Genomic DNA, 19,787 nt, shown 5'->3' on the forward strand with positions numbered 1-19,787 from the left:
CACAGAAGTTAAGTCCCATAGTGTTCAGAGCCATTTCAACCATTTTTTTGAAACCATCTTCAAAAGAACTAAAACTACACAAATAGACAAAATACTCAAAATAGAGAGACGAACCGTCAGAACGTGCATCAACAAATCGTACAAGAAAGAGCGACATTGTAGAGTAGCTACAAATGAAACAGTCTACAAGGAAATACCACCGGTAATGAGTACAGTCAGGAAGAAACGCATTTCATTTTTCGGACATCTAATCAGAATACCAGAGAACAGGATCATCAGGATTTGATAAGCGCGCTTTTGGTAAAGAAGCTGTGCGGTCAAGTATCCACATGTGGAGTTAACATTTCAGTGGAAATTTAACATTTTAGCGGACTTGGAATACTTTTGTGAGTGCGAGTTCCAGACTGTAATTTTTTACTGATCTTAGTTTTCGGTGACTGATTTTGAGCGACTGTAGGAAAATTTAACTTGGTTTATGGTATTTAGCCGGCCGCTGTGGCCGAGTGGTTCTAGGCGCTTCAGTCTGGAACCGCGCTGCTGCCACGGTCGCAGGTTCGAATCCTGCCACGGGCATGGATGTGTGTGATGTCCTTAGGTTAGTTAGGTTTAAGCAGTTCTAAGTCTAGGGGACTGATGACCTCAGATGTTGAGTCCCATAGTGCTTAGAGCCATTTGAACCATTTTTTATGGTATTTAACGCAGCTGTGAATCGTAATTATTGCTGCAGTTAACATTTATATTCATATGTACAATGGACTTGTTGAATGTTTCCTCAGTCATTATTCACCGTAATGACCTTCAATTTATATCCAGGCAGAATGTGGGAAATTGCACTTTCGAACTCTCAGTGTTCGCCGCTGATTTTCGTGAGTTACAGGCAGTTAAATGAACATTTGCCGTGTTCTTGCACTACATATAGTCATTCTTATTTATTTGATTTCTCATTTGAGCGGACAATTAGTATGAGATTACCATTCTCAGATTAGAATAAATTTCTTTTATTTTTGTCCATGATCAGAAATCTCATTGATCGCTAGACTACCAGTTTCGCTCAGCGACGACAATTTTCAGATTTGCAGCAAAACATTAACCTATTAGTGGACAGTACTACTTTCATACACGTGGAAAACATGTGTTTAAAATATGACGAAGCATACCTGTTTTATAAATACACATAAAATCAGCTTAGCATCGTAGCACATATTTAAAAAAGGGTGTAAACTGAGCCACAGTGCCGGCAGAATAATTCTGTTAACAGCGATACTGCTCATAACAAACTGAGATTCAGTAACCACAAAATAAGTTAGTGTTGTAAGCTCGTTGGATGTCGCTGCATTAAGACTACACGTATTGGTCAACCACATAATTGTACAAAATGCAATAAAATGAAAAAAAGTGAAAGCTATAATGGGATGATAAGGCGTATAAGATAATACAGTGATAAAATGTAATAAATTTATAACGCGAATAAAGTTAAATTTTTAAAATTATTAAAAAGGAAATGGTTAAGTGACAGGACGTGACTTTGAGAAACCGTTACGATGATTCTAGATAAAAATAATAACATACACAATAACTAGTTCACGGAGCTAACAAAATAATATAAGGTAGATAAAATAAACCGGGAAAAAGCGAAGTGGATGAAACTGTGTATACTGCGTTCTGACGGCCAGGCCAACAGAGAGGGCTGATTACTTACTTCAGTCTCTTGTTTCATCCATTTGACTTGTTTGTTAGTTATTTTATCATTCTTATTTCGTTAGCTCCGTAAACTTGTTTTTGTGTATGTTATTCCATTTTTTTAAAATCATCGCAAGAATCAAACCTTGTCGCTTTCAATCATTTTAAAATTTAACTCTATTCCTATTTTAAATGTATTGCATTTTATCACTGTAATAATGCACACACCTTATAATCCACTATGAATTTTATCTGTTGTGTTTTTTCATTTTATTGCGTTTTGTACAATTATGTAACTGACGAATACGTGTAGTCTTTCAGTAGCGACATCTAACTAGGTCACCTCACAATCTTATTTTTTGGTTTTGGCTAATGTACCTCAATTTTTTATAGTCAGTAGATTTGTTAACAGGTCTAGTTTACACCATATTTTAAATATTTTAAACGATGCTAAGCTGATTATCAGGAGAAAGAAAACTGGCGTTCTACGGATCGGAGCGTGGAATGTCAGATCCCTTAATCGGGCAGGTAGGTTAGAAAATTTAAAAAGGGAAATGGATAGGTTAAAGTTAGATATAGTGGTCATTAGTGAAGTTCGGTGGCAGGAGGAACAAGACTTTTGGTCAGGTGATTACAGGGTTATAAATACAAAATCAAATAGGGGTAATGCAGGAGTAGGTTTAATAATGAATAAAAAAAATAGGAGTGCGGGTTAGCTACTACAAACAGCATAGTGAACGCATTATTGTGGCCAAGATAGACACAAAGCCCATGCCTACTACAGTAGTACAAGTTTATATGCCAACTACCTCTGCAGATGATGAAGAAATAGATGAAATGTATGACGAGATAAAAGAAATTATTCAGGTAGTGAAAGGAGACGAAAATTTAATAGTCATGGGTGACTGGAATTCGTCAGTAGGAAAAGGGAGAGAAGGAAACATAGTAGGTGAATATGGATTGGGGGGAAGGAATGAAAGAGGAAGCCGCTTTGTAGAATTTTGCACAGAGCATAACTTAATCATAGCCAACACTTGGTTCAAGAATCATAAAAGAAGGTTGTATACCTGGAAGAATCCTGGAGATACTAAAAGGTATCAGATAGATTATATAATAGTAAGACAGAGATTTAGGAACCAGGTTTTAAATTGTAAGACATTTCCTGGGGCAGATGTGGATTCTGACCACAATCTATTGGTTATGAACTGCAGATTGAAACTGAAGAAACTGCAAAAAGGTGGGAATTTAAGGAGATGGGACCTGGATAAACTGAAAGAACCAGAGGTTGTAGAGAGTTTCAGGGAGAGCATAAGGGAACAATTGACAGGAATGGGGGAAAGAATTACAGTAGAAGAAGAATGGGTAGCTCTTAGGGATGAAGTAGTGAAGGCAGCAGTGGATCAAGTAGGTAAAAAGACGAGGGCTAATAGAAATCCTTGGGTAACAGAAGAAATATTGAATTTAATTGATGAAAGGAGAAAATATAAAAATGCAGTAAATGAAGCAGGCAAAAAGGAATACTAACGTCTCAAAAATGATATCGACAGGAAGTGCAAAATGGCTAAGCAGGGATGGCTAGAGGACAAATGTAAGGATGTAGAGGCTTGTCTCACTAGGGGTAAGATAGATACTGCCCACAGGAAAATTAAAGAGACCTTTGGAGAGAAGAGAACCACTTGTATGAATATCAAGAGCTCAGATGGCAACCCAGTTCTAAGCAAAGAAGGGAAGGCAGAAAGGTGGAAGGAGTATATAGAGGGTTTATACAAGGGCGATGTACTTGAGGACAATATTATGGAGATGGAAGAGGATGTAGATGAAGACGAAATGGGAGATAAGATACTGCGTGAAGAGTTTGACAGAGCACTGAAAGACCTGACTCGAAACAAGGCCCCGGGAGTAGACAACATTCCATTTGAACTACTGATGGCCTCGGGAGAGCCAGTCATGACAAAACTCTACCATCTGGTGAGCACGATGTATGAGAAAGGCGAAATACCCTCAGACTTCAAGAAGAATATAATAATTCCAATCCCAAAGAAAGCAGGTGTTGACAGATGTGAAAATTACCGAACTATCAGTTTAATAAGTCACAGCTGCAAAATAATAACGCGAATTCTTTACAGACGAATGGAAAAACTGGTAGAAGCCGACCTCGGGGAAGATCAGTTTGGATTCCGTAGAAATGTTGGAACACGTGAGGCAATACTGACCTTACGACTTATCTTAGAAGAAAGATTAAGAAAAGGCAAACCTACATTTCTAGCATTTGTAGTCTTAGAGAAAGCTTTTGACAATGTTAACTGGAATACTCTCTTTCAAATTCTGAAGGTGGCAGGGGTAAAATACAGGGAGCGAAAGGCTATTTACAGTTTGTACAGAAACCAGATGGCAGTTATAGGAGTCGAGGGGCATGAAAGGGAAGCAGTGGTTGGGAAGGGAGTAAGACAGGGTTGTAGCCTCTCCCCGATGTTATTCAATCTGTATATTGAGCAAGCAGTAAAGGAAACAAAAGAAAAATTCGGAGTAGGTATTAAAATTCAAGGAGAAGAAGTAAAAACTTTGAGGTTCGCCGATGACATTGTAATTCTGTCAGAGACAGCAAAGGACTTGGAAGAGCAGTTGAACGGAATGGACAGTGTCTTGAAAGGAAGATATAAGATGAACATCAACAAAAGCAAAACGAGGATAATGGAATGTAGTCAAATTAAGTCGGGTGATGCTGAGGGAATTAGATTAGGAAATGAGACACTTAAAGTAGTAAAGGAGTTTTGCTATTTAGGGAGTAAAATAACCGATGATGGTCGAAGTAGAGAGGATATAAAATGTAGACTGGCAATGGCAAGGAAAGCGTTTCTGAAGAAGAGGAATTTGTTAACATCGAGTATAGATTTAAGTGTCAGGAAGTCGTTTCTGAAAGTATTTGTATGGAGTGTAGCCATGTATGGAAGTGAAACATGGACGATAACTAGTTTGGACAAGAAGAGAATAGAAGCTTTCGAAATGTGGTGCTACAGAAGAATGCTGAAGATAAGGTGGGTAGATCACGTAACTAATGAGGAGGTATTGAATAGGATTGGGGAGAAGAGAAGTTTGTGGCACAACTTGACTAGAAGAAGGGATCGGTTGGTAGGACATGTTTTGAGGCATCAAGGGATCACAAATTTAGCATTGGAGGCCAGTGTGGAGGGTAAAAATCGTAGAGGGAGACCAAGAGATGAATACACTAAGCAGATTCAGAAGGATGTAGGTTGCAGTAGATACTGGGAGATGAAGAAGCTTGCACAGGATAGAGTAGCATGGAGAGCTGCATCAAACCAGTCTCAGGACTGAAGACCACAACAACAAGAAGCTGATTTCGCATGAATTTTTTATGATGGCGACTGATGACCTCAGAAGTTAAGTCGCATAGTGCTCAGAGCAAACCGTCTGGCTTCGTCAACATGGTTAATCCAAAGGAATTATCCTCTAATTTTTACTCATTTATGTATTTTAGCGATTTGTCTAGGTCCTCAAAATGGATAAGGATTAGTTTCGTGTTAAATGTATGGGCTTTAAAGCGACAGTGGATGCGTGATCCTTTATATCACAAAGGGTCAATCAAAAAAGATATGTCGTGCTTTACCCACACCGACAGCGGCCTCTAAAACCGCCGGAGTGCTCGTGTCTCGGCTGGTTATAAATGAAGTACAGCTGCTCACAGAGATCCAGTGTGGGCTCCAGTTATGGTAGGGCAGTGAAACTTGGTTGATACGCTAATGCGTTAATACGGAACCGATTTAGGCTGGAAAAATTAGTTCAGTTTCGGTATCCAGTCGCAAGTCTGGCACTGTACAGTATCTTGATGAGTCCCCGGTGCCCATATTGAACAAATTATGCAAGTCGGGTTAATAATAAAATCAAGGTCATGCCTTTCTCACTTGTTTGACCTTTCCGCTCCATATCTTGTTCCTAATCCATAACATATGGAAACATTTCTACACATCTTTCATGCATGGCCAAAATTGGAACAAATTTTTTTCCAGCGTAAATCGGTTACGCATTAACGCATTTTAATACCTCCCAAGTTTCGCTGTCTTACCATAATTGCAACCCACTCTAGATCTCTGTGAGTAGCTGCATTTTAATTACAACCACCCATTGCAACAGATGTGGATGTATTCTAAATTTAAACATTTATGATGCATGGCGCTCATCAACTACTATATAATAGATAATTTACATTTTCTCATTATTCAAACAAAACATGTACAGTTTATTATTCGACTTGTCTTAGGGTTTAGCTCACATCAGGAATCTTATATTGACACAAATCAGTACGCATGACGCCAATTCGTGTGTCACTAGAGATAGTGTAAGATTCCTGATGATGGTCTAGTTCCGCACGCCGACTGAATAATAAAATAATCATACGCATTTCAAAGGCGTAGTTTTAATTAAATGAATGTAATGATGTATTCATTTCACATTTCTTTCCCAGAAATCCAGGGAGTGTTTAGTCTGTAGGCTGCAAAGAAAGCACTGCAATTTTATCCACCAAACGTACATCTTGAAGCGAACGTAACTGAATAAAACTACTAAATATTGTTGTGCATTCTGTTCCTGGTGAACATTGTGGTAACGATAGTGTAGTTGCGATTCATTGTTGTGCCACGAGCACTACAGTCTGATTAAGTAATTTTTTTCCAGCGCGATCATTATACAAGAATACTGCCACAAAAGAACGGAAACGCTGCCAACATCCTGATGTGCATCTCTTATACTATCGAACCGCTATGATATAGGTCTTGGTAATGTTGTACCTTTGCATGCTGACAAACCGCATGTCACATTACATTATCGATATTTCATCATCCGGCGTTTTTCTGTTATCTACTACTAATTTCTTGAACTGAGATACAGAGCTGTATTGACATGGGCCTGCCAAAGTGCTTGTTTCGTAGTTGATATTCTTGTTGCATCATTTGATAAAGCGATCACTGTGGCTTTTGATAATGGACTGTTTCAGTGCGGAAGTGCTGGAGATAGTTTAGTGATTCCACGTGGTATCACTGCCTGGTGCCCGTAGTTTCAATCTCATATACTTCTATCACTTTCTTGAAACTCTAGTCAGTGACGAGTAAGTTAAGAACGTACGACAGTACCTTCTGTTTTTGGGAATAGGTCCCTGAATGTAGTGTATACACTTTTTTAAGTAAATGTTTAGCTGTTTGCCAGAAAATACATAACTTCCAACAGTTATTAAACAGGTGTTCTGTTTCATGGTATTTTATTCAGAAATTTGTACAGTGCTAGAGTGCCGAAGGATATGAAACGAAATCAGTAGCTGAATTGGACTGACACAAGGTTATAGCTTACATCAAAGTTATTCAATCTGAGCAAACTGTAAAGGAAAACAAAGTGAAATTTGCAATGGGAATTAACGTTCAAGGAGTTGAAATAGACACTTCGAGGTTTTCTGTCAGAGACGACAAGCATTTTGGAAGAGCATTTCAGCGGTGGAATGCATAGTGACTTCAAAAAATGTTGTAAGATGAACATCTAATAAAATAAAACATAGGTAAGGTAGCTTAGTGTAAGTGAATCAGGCGATACTGAGGGAACTGGATTTGAAAATTAGTTACTGAACGCCGAGTTATGTGGGCAGAAAAATAACACATAATAACTGAAGTACAGAGGACGTAAAATGCAAACTAGCAGTAGCAATAAATGCATTTCGGAAACCGAGAAATTTGTTAACATCGAATATAAACTTAAGTTTTATGAATTCTTTGGTGCTTGTCCAGAGTGTATCACTGCACGCAAGGGAAACTTGGGCGATACACAGTTCGTAAAAGAAGCGAATAAAATGAAAATGAAATGTTGCCCAAGAATGCTGAAACTGAGATAAATAAATCGAGGAACTAATGAAGGGATGCTGAATAGAATTAGAAAGAAACGAAATTTATGGCACAATTTGACTGAAAGAACAAATCGATTTGTAGGAGATACCCCGAGACATAAAGGAAGCATCAGTTTGGTGACTGAGGAAAGGATGTGGCGTAAAAACTGAACAGGGCGACCGACGCTCGAATGCATTAATCAGCTTGAAATGAATGTAGGACGCAGCAGTTTTGCAGAACGTCAGGGACTCGAGTAGGACAGGGGGGCGTGGAGAGCTGCAGCAGACCAGTGCTGGGACTGAAGACTTCAACAACAACAGCATTTTCATTGTGACGACTACATCATTATATTTTCTTATGCTGTAGAATGTCTTCTCACTCACGTAGTTTTGCATTCACGTGTACAAGAAGAATGTGTATTCAGCTGTTTCATATTTCTTTTGTTTAGAGAGACGAAAGTGTTTGTTCTAGTAGAGCTGAGAACCAATGATTACTCTACTTATTAAATCAGAAATGTTTTAGATTTCTCAGGCTAGCCACTTCGTGTTGACACTTTTTCATTGCAAACTATGTACAAAGGGTGCAAAGCCATCTGAGACACTGGTCGACAATTTTTCACTTAATAAGTAAAAATGCATTTTACTTATAGTTAAATGATCGAGCATTGTTGTCTATAAACAAAGAGGAATGTTACAGCAGCGGTTCTTAATGTGGATGTAAATTTCTTGCTAGGCAAGCTGATATATTCATCGTTTCTTTGTACCTCAAAACAGTGAAGCTTGTAAAAGTTTTCGCTGGAAACAAAATCAACTATTTGCCTCCTTTAATTTTCTCAGTTATTCACAATAGTTCTGGTACTGGTTTGTATCGAGACGGTGACACAAGTATTTCTTAATGTCTTTCACATAAAACGTATCATGCTGTCTGAAGATGAATATGTGAATTCGTCACAGATAACGACCTTTTTGTGAATAATTAACAGTGTTAATTTTGAGATACATTTTCCCAAAGATCTGAAGAAATTTTGCTGTCGAATAGCCGCTTGCTTGATGGCACGGTTTGACGTTAGTTCAAGGATAACCTGTTTCGATCTGTGGGGCCATATTCAGAACTTTGCACATAACCAATGTGCCAATATGTCTGTTTTTCACAAGGTTACACGGTCTGTGCAACAAAAGCACTCTAAGCACTCCGGCTTCAGGCCACAAGTGGCCAATCGGGACCATCCGACCGCCGTATCATCCGCAGCTGAGGATGCGGATAGAAGAGGCGTGTGGTCAACACATCGCTCTCCCGGTCGTTATGATGGTTTTCTTTGACCGGAGCCGCTACTGTTCGGTCGAGTAGCTCTTCAATTGGTATCACGAGGCTGAGTGCACCCCGAAAAACGGCAACAGCGCATGGCGGCTGGATGGTCACCCATCCCAGTGCCGGACACGCCCGACAGCGCTTAACTTCGGTGATCTCACGGGATCCGGTGTATCCACTGTAGCAAAGCCGTTGCCTGTCTGTGCAACAGCCCCACACTAAATCAGTTAAGACCAGTCACACGTGGTGCACCTCAGTTTGCGAGAGCGTATATAAAGTTTAAATTGTCGTCTCAGAAAGTAAAGTTACGTATGTACGTCTTTGTTTGTTTGCAGGTTCTCATTGAAACACTCGCGCCACAGTACTGCAACACATATAAAATAAAGCGAGACTGCCCTTCAATAACATTTTGGTAAAATGGAGATGGGCAGCATCATTTTCTTTGATCCTGACACCACGTACGAGAGAAATGTTCTAAACCTGCTAGTCATACCCGATCTTTTCGAGTATGTCACCAAAGCAGCTATGGCAATGGGCAGCGCCGGGCCGTTAGAGACAGCGGCTCATTTCTCAACCAGTGGACGTTGGACATAGAGTTCTGGAGAGTTTTCCAGCATTTATTTATTGTTCCAGTGGGCCGGTATTTCCAAGAAATATGTATAACACTTTGCAGGATGCATCCTGTTCTTGAGTCTTTAGTCCATCTGTGACTGATTTCTGGAGAGTTTTCCAGAATTTATTTATTGTTCTATGGGGCCGGTATTTCCAAGAAATATGTATAACACTTTGCAGGAAGCATCCTGTTCGTGAGTCTTCTGTCCATCTGTGACTGATTTCCACAGACTAGAAACACTATATCACTGCCACCAGATAGCTCTCTTTTACCACCATCAGCAACAGGATTGAACAAGCCACCATCCCTACCTACGGTGAGGACATGGAAGGATGACGGGTGGTAGTAGGGGATGTAAGACTAGTTCTAACTTGCTTAGTCCATGAGCGCACACTGAGGCGAACACATGTGCGCTTCTACAGAAACAACGATCACTAAAGGCAAAAAGGCCTTCAAGAAATTTAGGAGAGTATTTGTGTTTGGCTGAACAGGTAATTTAAAAGAGGAACTGAGATCAGATCTAATACAAGTGGGAAACAATTAAGATTAAAGTTCAACTCTTTCTAAACTGTAGTGTGGATAAGTTCGTTGCAAATAATTAAAACCAAAGACTCACCTTGGTTTAAAGGTAAGATTCGTAGAACGTTGTAATAACCGAGACAACTATTCTCGCTGCTAGTAGAGAAAAGTTTAGTGCATCTTTAACAAGGTAAGGATGGTGATGATGATGATGATGATGAAACTTTCTGGCAGATTAAAACTGTGTGCCGGACCGAGACTCGAACTCCGGACCTTTGCCTTTCGCGGGCAAGTGCTCTACCAACTGAGCTACCCAAGCACGACTCAGGCCCCGTCCTCACAGCCTTACTTCTGCCAGTATCTCGTCTCCTACCTTGCAAACTTTACAGAAGCTCTCCTGCAAACCTTGCAGAACTAGCGCTCCTGAAAGAAAGGATATTGCGGAGACATGGCGGCAAGGCTCGCAGGATAGCGTCTGTTAAGTTTGGAAGGTAGGAGACGAGATGCTGGCAGAAGTAAAGCTGTGAGGACGGGGCGTGAGTCGTGCTTGGGTGGCTCAGTTGGTAGAGCACTTGCCCGCGAAAGGCAAAGGTCCCGAGTTCGAGTCTCGGTCCGGCACACAGTTTTAATCTGTCAGGATGTTTCATATCAGCGCACACTCCGGCGCAGAGTGAAAATCTCATTATGGAATGATGATGATGGTTTGTGCCCCTGGGCGCTAAACAGTAAGGTTATCAGCGCCCTTGCATGAATGATGTACAGACGAGCTTGCTGAAACTCAATTAAACAATAACAATAAATCGGAAGACCAAGTTGCAATCACACACAAGAACTGAAACGACAATACTGATAAGGCGAGCATGAGAAAAACCTCAAGAAAATTCAGACGGAACAGCAAGATAACTGGATAAACTCATGGATAAAATACCAATAAAAGAACGGTTAAAAAAGGGACACGCGAATGTCGCTGGATGACTATTTAGAAATAAGGGGTGACGGAGCCACTGAGTGTCATATTAATATCACACGCCAGCCACTGTGACCGAGTGGTTCTAGGCGCTTCACTCCGGAACCGCGCTGCTGCTACGGTCGCAGGTTCGAATCCTGCCTCGAGCATGGATATGTGTGATAGGTTAATTAGACTTAAGTAGTTCTAAGTCTAGGGGACAGATGACCTCACATGTTATGTCCCAAAGTGCTTAGAGCCATTTTTAATATCTCACACCCAACATTTAAGAGGAATATCTGAACAGCACATAAAATCTTGAAACACGGACCACACTAGCTTCGTTATCAATTAAAACAGAGACGTGTGGGAGACTCAGATTACCCCTCAGGTCGTCATACACAAACCGAGCGAGGTGGCGCAGTGGTTAGCACACTGGACTCGCATTCGGGAGGACGACGGTTCAATCCCGTCTCCAGCCATCTTGATTTAGGTGTTTTCCGTGATTTCCCTAAATCGTTTCAGGCAAATGCCGGGATGGTTCCTTTGTAAGGGCACGGCCGATTTCCTTCCCAATCCTTCCCTAACCCGAGCTTGCGCTCCGTCTCTAATGACCTCGTTGTCGACGGGACGTTAACCACTAACCACCACCACCACCACTCGTCATACAATACACACTCAGCAAAAGTACGTCGTATCGACAGTTGTAGTTCACATCTGTGGCACACCGTTGCCTGTCCACAACTTAAGACAAAGCCACTTGCCAATGGGTAATGTCACAAGTCGGTAAAATAAAATTCTGTAATGACGTGCGGGAAGCCTACAATACTTCTCAATCGTATCCTCGGGAAAATGCTAGGGAGTTCTATTATGAATGGATCCAAACATTCTTTTCAGTTTTTCGAGGATCTATTTAGGGTCGAAACTGAAGATAGCACACGCATCACGTTTCTGAAAATCTCTTCACGCAAGATGATACTACGTTTGACCGCCGCGTACACTTACAAATGAGACATATCGATATTAGCACCCCTGGTACTGAAAAATTTCTTAAAGCGGACAAGGCACACAAAACCCTTGCAGAATTTTAAGTTAGATTTTCTACTGAATCGCCCCGGCACTGCCTCCTTTCCTGGTTTATGTTTATCGAGAGTCGCTTGCAATGCGAACAGTCCAATTTGACTGGAAAAGAGCACAGGCCACTACCGTTTACGAAAAGAACAATATATCGTATCCGCGGAATTACAGGCTAATATCGCTACCATTCGCCCGTTGCAGGATACTAAAGAATATTCAAAGCTAAAAAAAAAAAAAGAGTTTTGTGAAGGGAAACTAGCTTTATTAATTCGTACCTTGCAAACAACAGATGCCAATGAAGTTGGAATTCGCCGGCCGCGGTGGTCTAGCGGTTCTAGGCGCTCAGTCCGGAACCGCGTGACCCCTACGGTCGCAGGTTCGAATCCTGCTTCAGGCATGGATGTGTGTGATGTCCTTAGGTTAGTTAGGTTTAAGTAGTTCTAAGTTCTAGGGGACTAATGACCACAGATGTTAAGTCCCATAGTGCTCAGAGCCATTTGAACCATTTTTGAAGTTGGAATTTGCACAGCTGCCGACTACGTAGACTTAATGGTTTTATATGGTGTGTAGAAATGTAATGGTTGATGTCCCACTCTCCAGCTTTTTTACGCAGCGAACAATATTCAGCTTTATTAATTGCATTTGTTGATGATAAACATTTGCACTTGAATACTGACCTTACGGTTAATATCAATCTAAAGGATTGTGTACATCAGCGGTACGGATATAATTAATGTTAGTTACAATTAATTTATTTTCAAATAATGGTCTGTTGTGAACCACAGCTAGATTAGATCAAATTATCGTATACAAAATTCTAAGACAACGTCTTCCCATCACACGCTACGTTTAAGAAGAAAACAATAATACGCTGTTTATGTTAACGAAGATTAAACGACCACTTTCTGAGGTTTAAGGTACCAGTTTAAGACAAACGTAACACTGACAGACAGGCACTTACGATAGTGCCTTATTGTCTTTTTATTATTACCACCAAACAGCTGGCGATGGTCTGTAGCCAACACTGGGTGTTGCCCAACGTCCATACAGTGTCTCGAAGGACCCTTTGAGTGCGAGGTAGCAAGAGGCCATTACTGTTCACGGCATTCCACGCCCCACCTATTGTCTGCCATGCAACAGCAACGTTGGTCGCTAATGGCAACAGGGGGCGGGTCTGGAAGTAACCAGATGGGAGCACAACATGCGGCTACGGAGCGTAGTTCAACTGCTTTTTATATATATGTTTAGTCATCAGTCTCTGTAACTTCTTTGATGCGACCATCCTCTCCTGTGCCAACCTCTTTGTCTCATAGTAGCACTTGTGCGACCTATGTCCTCAATTTCTTTGCTGGATGTGTTCCAATCTCTGTTTTTCTCTAGTACATAGAAGTTATACCCTGATGTCTTAACGGATGTCTTGCCACCCTGTCTCTTCTTCTTCCATATATTCCTTTCCTCCCCGACTCTACGGAGAATCTCCTCATTCGTTACCTTATCGATCCATCCAAATTTCAATATTCTTCTGTCGCACAACATCTAAAATGCTTCGATTTTCTTCTCTTCTGGTTTTTCCATAGTCCATGTGTCACTACCATACAATACTCTGCACCAGACATACATTCCGAGAAATTTATTTCTCAGATTAATGCCTATTTTTGATAGCAGTAGACTTCTCTTGGCAAGGAATGCCCTTTTTTTAAACTACTGTCTCATTTTTATGACCTTGCTCCGACCTTCATGGGTTGTTTTGCTACCTACGTAGCAGAATCTCTTAACTTCATCTACCTCGTGATCACCAATTATGATGTTAAGTTTCTGGCTGCTCTTATTCCTGCTACTTCTCATTACTCACGTCTTTCTTCGATTTACTCTCAGTCCGTATTCTTATTCATGAGACTGTTCATTACATTCAACAGGTCCTCTCATTCTTCACTTCTTCTTGCGGATAACACTGTCATAAGCGAATCTCATTTTTGACATTCTTTCACCTTGAATTTTAATTCCACTCTTGAACCTTTCTTTTATTTCCGTCATTGCTTTTCGATGTACAAATTGAACAGTAGAGGCAAAAGACTACATCCATGTCTTATACCCTTTTTAATCCGAGCACTTCGATCCTCATCTCCCAGCCTCATTATTCCCTGTTTTGTAGTTGTACATCTTCTACATTACCCACTGTTCCCTATAACCTGGCCCTATTTTTCTCAGAATTTCGAACATCTTGCACCATTTTACATTGTAGAACGCTTTTTCCAGGCTGATATATAGTGTGAATGTGTATTCACTTTTGTTCAGTTTTGCTTCCACTATCAACCGTAATATCAGAACCTCTCTGGTGCATTTAGCTTACCTATAGCCAAACTGATCCTCATCTTCAATTTTCTTTTCCTTTCTTCTTTATATTAGTCTTGTCAGCAACTTGGATGAATGAGCTACGTTGCTGTATTACGCTAATTGTTCGATAATTCTCGCTCTTGTCGGTTCTTGCAATAATCGGAATTGTCTGGACGATGTTTTGCCCAATGTCAAACGCTATATCGTCAGACTCTTACGCTCTACGCACCAATCTGACTAGTCACTGTGTTGCCACTTCCCCCAATGATTTTAGGAATTCTAATGAACCATGGACCTTGCCGTTGGTTGCCTCAGTGGTACACATAGCCGTATGGTTGGTACAACCACGAAGGAGGGGTATCTGTTCAGAGACCAGACGTGCGTTTGGTTCTTGAATAGGGGCCGCAGCCCTTTCAGTAGTTGCAGGGGCAACAGTCTGTGTGACTGATCTGGCCTTGTAAATTAACCAAAACGACCCTGCTGTGTTGGTACTGCGAACGGCTGAAAGCAAGGGGAGACTACAGCCGTAAATTTCCTGAGAGCATGCAGCTTTACTGTATGGTTAAACGATGATGGCGTCCTCTTGTGTAAAAAATTCCGGAGCAAAAATAGTCTCCCATTCAGATCTCCGGGCGGGGACTACTCAGGAGGACGTAGTTATCAGGATAAACAAAACTGGCGTTCTACGGTCCGGAGCGTGGAATGTCAGATTCCTTAATCCGGTAGGTAGGATAGAAAATTTAAAAAGTAAAATGGATGGGTTAAAATTAGATACAGTAGGAATTAGTGAAGTTCGGTGGCAGGAGGAACAAGATTTCTGGTCAGGTGAATACATGGTTATAAATACAATATCAAATAGGGTAATGCAGGAGTAGGTTTAATAATGAATAAAAAAATAGGAGCGCGGATAAGCTACTACGAACAGCATAGTGAACGCATTATTGTAGCCACGATAGGCACGAAGCCCACGCCTACCAAAATAGTACAAGTTTATATGCCAACTAACTCCCCAGATGACGAAGAGATTGAAGAAATGTATGATGAGATAAAAGAAATTTTTCAGATAGTGAAGGGAGACGAAAATATTAATAGTCATGGGGGACTGGAATTCGATAGTAGGAAAAGGAAGACCAGGAAAAGTAGTAGGTGAATATGGAATGGCGGGTAAGGAATGAAAGAGGAAGCCGCCTTGTACAATTTTGCACGGAGCTAACATTTGGTTTAACAATCATGAAAGAAGGTTGTATACGTGGAAGAGGCCTGGAGACCGTGGAAGGTTTCACATAGGTTATATAATGGTAAGATAGAGATTCAGGAACCAGGTTTTAAATAGTAAGACATTTCCAGGGGCAGATGTGGTCTCTGACCACAATCTATTGGTTATGAACTGTAGATTAAAACTGAAGAAACTGCAAAAAGGTGGGTACTTAAGGAGATGGGACGTGGATAAACTGACTAAACCAGAGGTTGTACAGAGTTTCAGGGAGAGAATAAGGGAACAATTGACAGGAATGGGGGAAAGAAATACAGTAGAAGAAGAATGGGTAGCTCTGAGGGATGAAGTAGTGAAGGCGGCAGAGGGTCAAGTAGGTAAAAAGACGAGGGCTAGTAGAAATCCTTGGATAACAGAAGAGGCATTGAATTTAATTGATGAAAGGAGAAAATATAAAAATTCAGTACATGAAGCAGGCAAAAAGGAAACAAACGTCTCAAAAATGAGATCGACAGGGAGTGCAAAAAGTCTAAACAGGGATGGCTAGAGGAGAAATGTAAGGATGTAGAGGCTTGTCTCACTAGGGGTAAGATAGGTACCGCCTAGGGAAAAATTAAAGAGACCTAAGGAGAAAAGAGAACCACTTGTATGAATATCAAGAGCTCAGATGGGAAACGAGTTCCAAGCAAGGAAGAGAAAGCAGAAAGATGGTATACAGTATGTATAGAGTATATAGAGGGCCTATACGAGGGCGATGTACTTGAGTGCTATATTATGGAAATGTTAGAGGACGTAGATGAAGATGAAATGGGAGATACGATACTGCGTGAAGAATTTGAAAGAAGCACTGAAAGACCTAAGTCGAAACAAGGCCCTGGCAGTAGACAACATTCCATTAGAACTACTGATAGCCTTGGGAGAACCAGTCCTGACAAAACTTTACCATCTGGTTCGCAAGATGTATGAGACAGGCGAAATACCCTCATTCATCAAGAAGAGTATAATAAATCCAATCCGAAAGAAAGCAGGTGTTGACAGGTATGAAAATTACCTACCTGTTAGTTTAATAAGTCACGGCTGCAAAACACTAACACGAATTCTTTACAGACAAATGGAAAAACTGGTAGAAGTCGACTGCGGGGAAGAGCAGTTTGTATTCCGTGGAAATGCTGGAACACGTGAGGGAATACCGACTCAACGACTTACCTTAAGAGATACACTCCTGGAAATGGAAAAAAGAACACACAGACACCGGTGTGTCAGACCCACCATACTTGCTCCGGACACTGCGAGAGGGCTGTACAAGCAATGATCACACGCACGGCACAGCGGACACACCAGGAACCGCGGTGTTGGCCGTCGAATGGCGCTAGCTGCGCAGCATTTGTGCACCGCCGCCGTCAGTGTCAGCCAGTTTGCCGTGGCATACGGAGCTCCATCGCAGTCTTTAACACTGGTAGCATGCCGCGACAGCGTGGACGTGAACCGTATGTGCAGTTGACGGACTTTGTGCGAGGGCGTATAGTGGGCATGCGGGAGGCCGGGTGGACGTACCGCCGAATTCCTCAACACGTGGAGCGTGAGGTCTCCACAGTACATCGATGTTGTCGCCAGTGGTCGGCGGAAGGTGCACGTGCCCGTCGACCTGGGACCGGACTGCAGCGACGCACGGATGCACGCCAAGACCGTAGGATCCTACGCAGTGCCGTAGGGGACCGCACCGCCACTTCCCAGCAAATTAGGGACACTGTTGCTCCTGGGGTATCGGCGAGGACCATTCGCAACCGTCTCCATGAAGCTGGGCTACGGTCCCGCACACCGTTAGGCCGTCTTCCGCTCACGCCCCAACATCGTGCAGCCCGCCTCCAGTGGTGTCGCGACAGGCGTGAATGGAGGGACGAATGGAGACGTGTCGTCTTCAGCGATGAGAGTCGCTTCTGCCTTGGTGCCAACGATGGTCGTATGCGTGTTTGGCGCCGTGCAGGTGAGCGCCACAATCAGGACTGCATACGACCGAGGCACACAGGGCCAACACCCGGCATCATGGTGTGGGGAGCGATCTCCTACACTGGCCGTACACCACTGGTGATCGTCGAGGGGACACTGAATAGTGCACGGTACATCCAAACCGTCATCGAACCCATCGTTCTACCATTCCTAGACCGGCAAGGGAACTTGCTGTTCCAACAAGACAATGCACGGCCGCATGTATCCCGTGCCACCCAACGTGCTCTGGAAGGTGTAAGTCAACTACCCTGGCCAGCAAGATCTCCGGATCTGTCCCCCATTGAGCATGTTTGGGACTGGATGAAGCGTCGTCTCACGCGGTCTGCACGTCCAGCACGAACGCTGGTCCAACTGAGGCGCCAGGTGGAAATGGCATGGCAAGCCATTCCACAGGACTACATCCAGCATCTCTACGATCGTCTCCATGGGAGAATAGCAGCCTGCATTGCTGCGAAAGGTGGATATACACTGTACTAGTGCCGACATTGTGCATGCTCTGTTGCCTGTGTCTATGTGCCTGTGGTTCTGTCAGTGTGATCATGTGATGTATCTGACCCCAGGAATGTGTCAATAAAGTTTCCCCTTCCTGAGACAATGAATTCACGGTGTTCTTATTTCAATTTCCAGGAGTGTAGATTAAGGAAAGGCAAACCTACATTTGTAGCATTTGTAGACTTATAGAAAGCTTTTGACAATGCTGATTGCAATACTCCCTTTCCAATTCTGAAGATGGTGCGGATAAAATACGTGGAGGTAAAGGTTATTTACAATTTTTACAAAAACCAGATGGCAGTTATAAAGGTCGAGGGGCATGCAAGGGAACAGTGGTTGGGAAGGGAGTGAGACAGGGTTGTAGCCTCTCCCCGATGTTATTCAATCTGTATATTGAGCAAGCAGTAAAGGAAACCAAAGAAAAATCTGGAGTAGGAATTAAAATTTTTGGTGAAGAAATAAAAAGTATGAGGTTTCCCGGTGATTTTGTAATTCTGTTGGAGGCAGCAAAGGCCCCGAAAGAGCAGTTGAACGGAATGGACAGTGTCTTGAAAGGAGGATGAGATGAAGATCAACAAAAGCAAAACAAGGATAATGGAATGTAGTCGAATTAAGTCTTGTGATGCTGAGGGAATTAGATTAGAAAATGAGACACTTAAAGTAATAGTTTTGACAAGAAGAGAATAGAAGCTTTCGAAATGTGGTGCTACAGAAGAATGGTGATTATTAGATGGGTAGACCACATAACTAATGAGGAAGTATTGGATAGAAATGGGGAGAAGAGGAGTTTGTGGCACAACTTGACCAGAAGAAGGGATCTGTTGGTAGGACATGTTCTAAGGCATCAAGGGATCACCAGTTTAGTGTTGGAGGGCAGCGTGGAGGGTAAAAATCGTAGAGGGAGACCAAGAGATGAATACTCTAAGCAGATTCAGAAGGATGTAGGTTGCAGTAGATACTTGGAGATGAAGAAGCTTGCACAGGGTAGAGTAGCATGGAGAGCTGCATCAAACCAGTGTCTGGACTGATGACCACAACAACAACAATGGAATGTTATCTATCTCTTCTGCGTTATATAATTTTAAATTCTTCCAAAGCTCTTTTAAATTCTAATTCTAGCACTGGAAGCCCTACCCTTTCTGTATCGAATCCTTTTCTTCTCCCATCACGTCATCAGACAAGTCTTCCTCCTCATAGAGGCCTTCAGTGTACTCTTTCCTCTTTCCGCCTATCAGTAGCCTTAGAGAACTTCAACGGTATATCTAAGCACTAACTATCCCACTACTCTCTTAAACTTCAGCCTTACTACTAAGTTGTGATGTGAGTCTTGCGAATGCGTTACATTCCAGTATCTGCTTTTCAAATCTTTCCATGACCATGATGTAATCTGAAACTTTTCTGTATCTCCTAGCCTTTTCCAAGTATACCTCCTCCCCTCCTCCTTCTGTGATTCTTGAACAAAGGATTCTCTATTACTAGCTGAAATTTATTGAAGAACTCAATCAGTCTTTCTCCTCTCTCATTCCTAGTAGCAAGCTCATGTTCTGACACGAAACTTTCCTCAACTACGTTACTTGCAACCGCATTTCAGTCCCCCATGACTGTTGTATTTTCATCTCCTTTTACATTCTGAATTACCCATTCAGTAGTTTTATATCCGTTCTCTAGCTATTCTCCTTCGGCTTGCGAGTTCGCCTTGTATACCAGAGTTGTCGT

This window comes from Schistocerca cancellata, chromosome 3 (genome assembly GCF_023864275.1).
Source record: "Schistocerca cancellata isolate TAMUIC-IGC-003103 chromosome 3, iqSchCanc2.1, whole genome shotgun sequence".
NCBI lineage: Eukaryota > Metazoa > Arthropoda > Insecta > Orthoptera > Acrididae > Schistocerca > Schistocerca cancellata.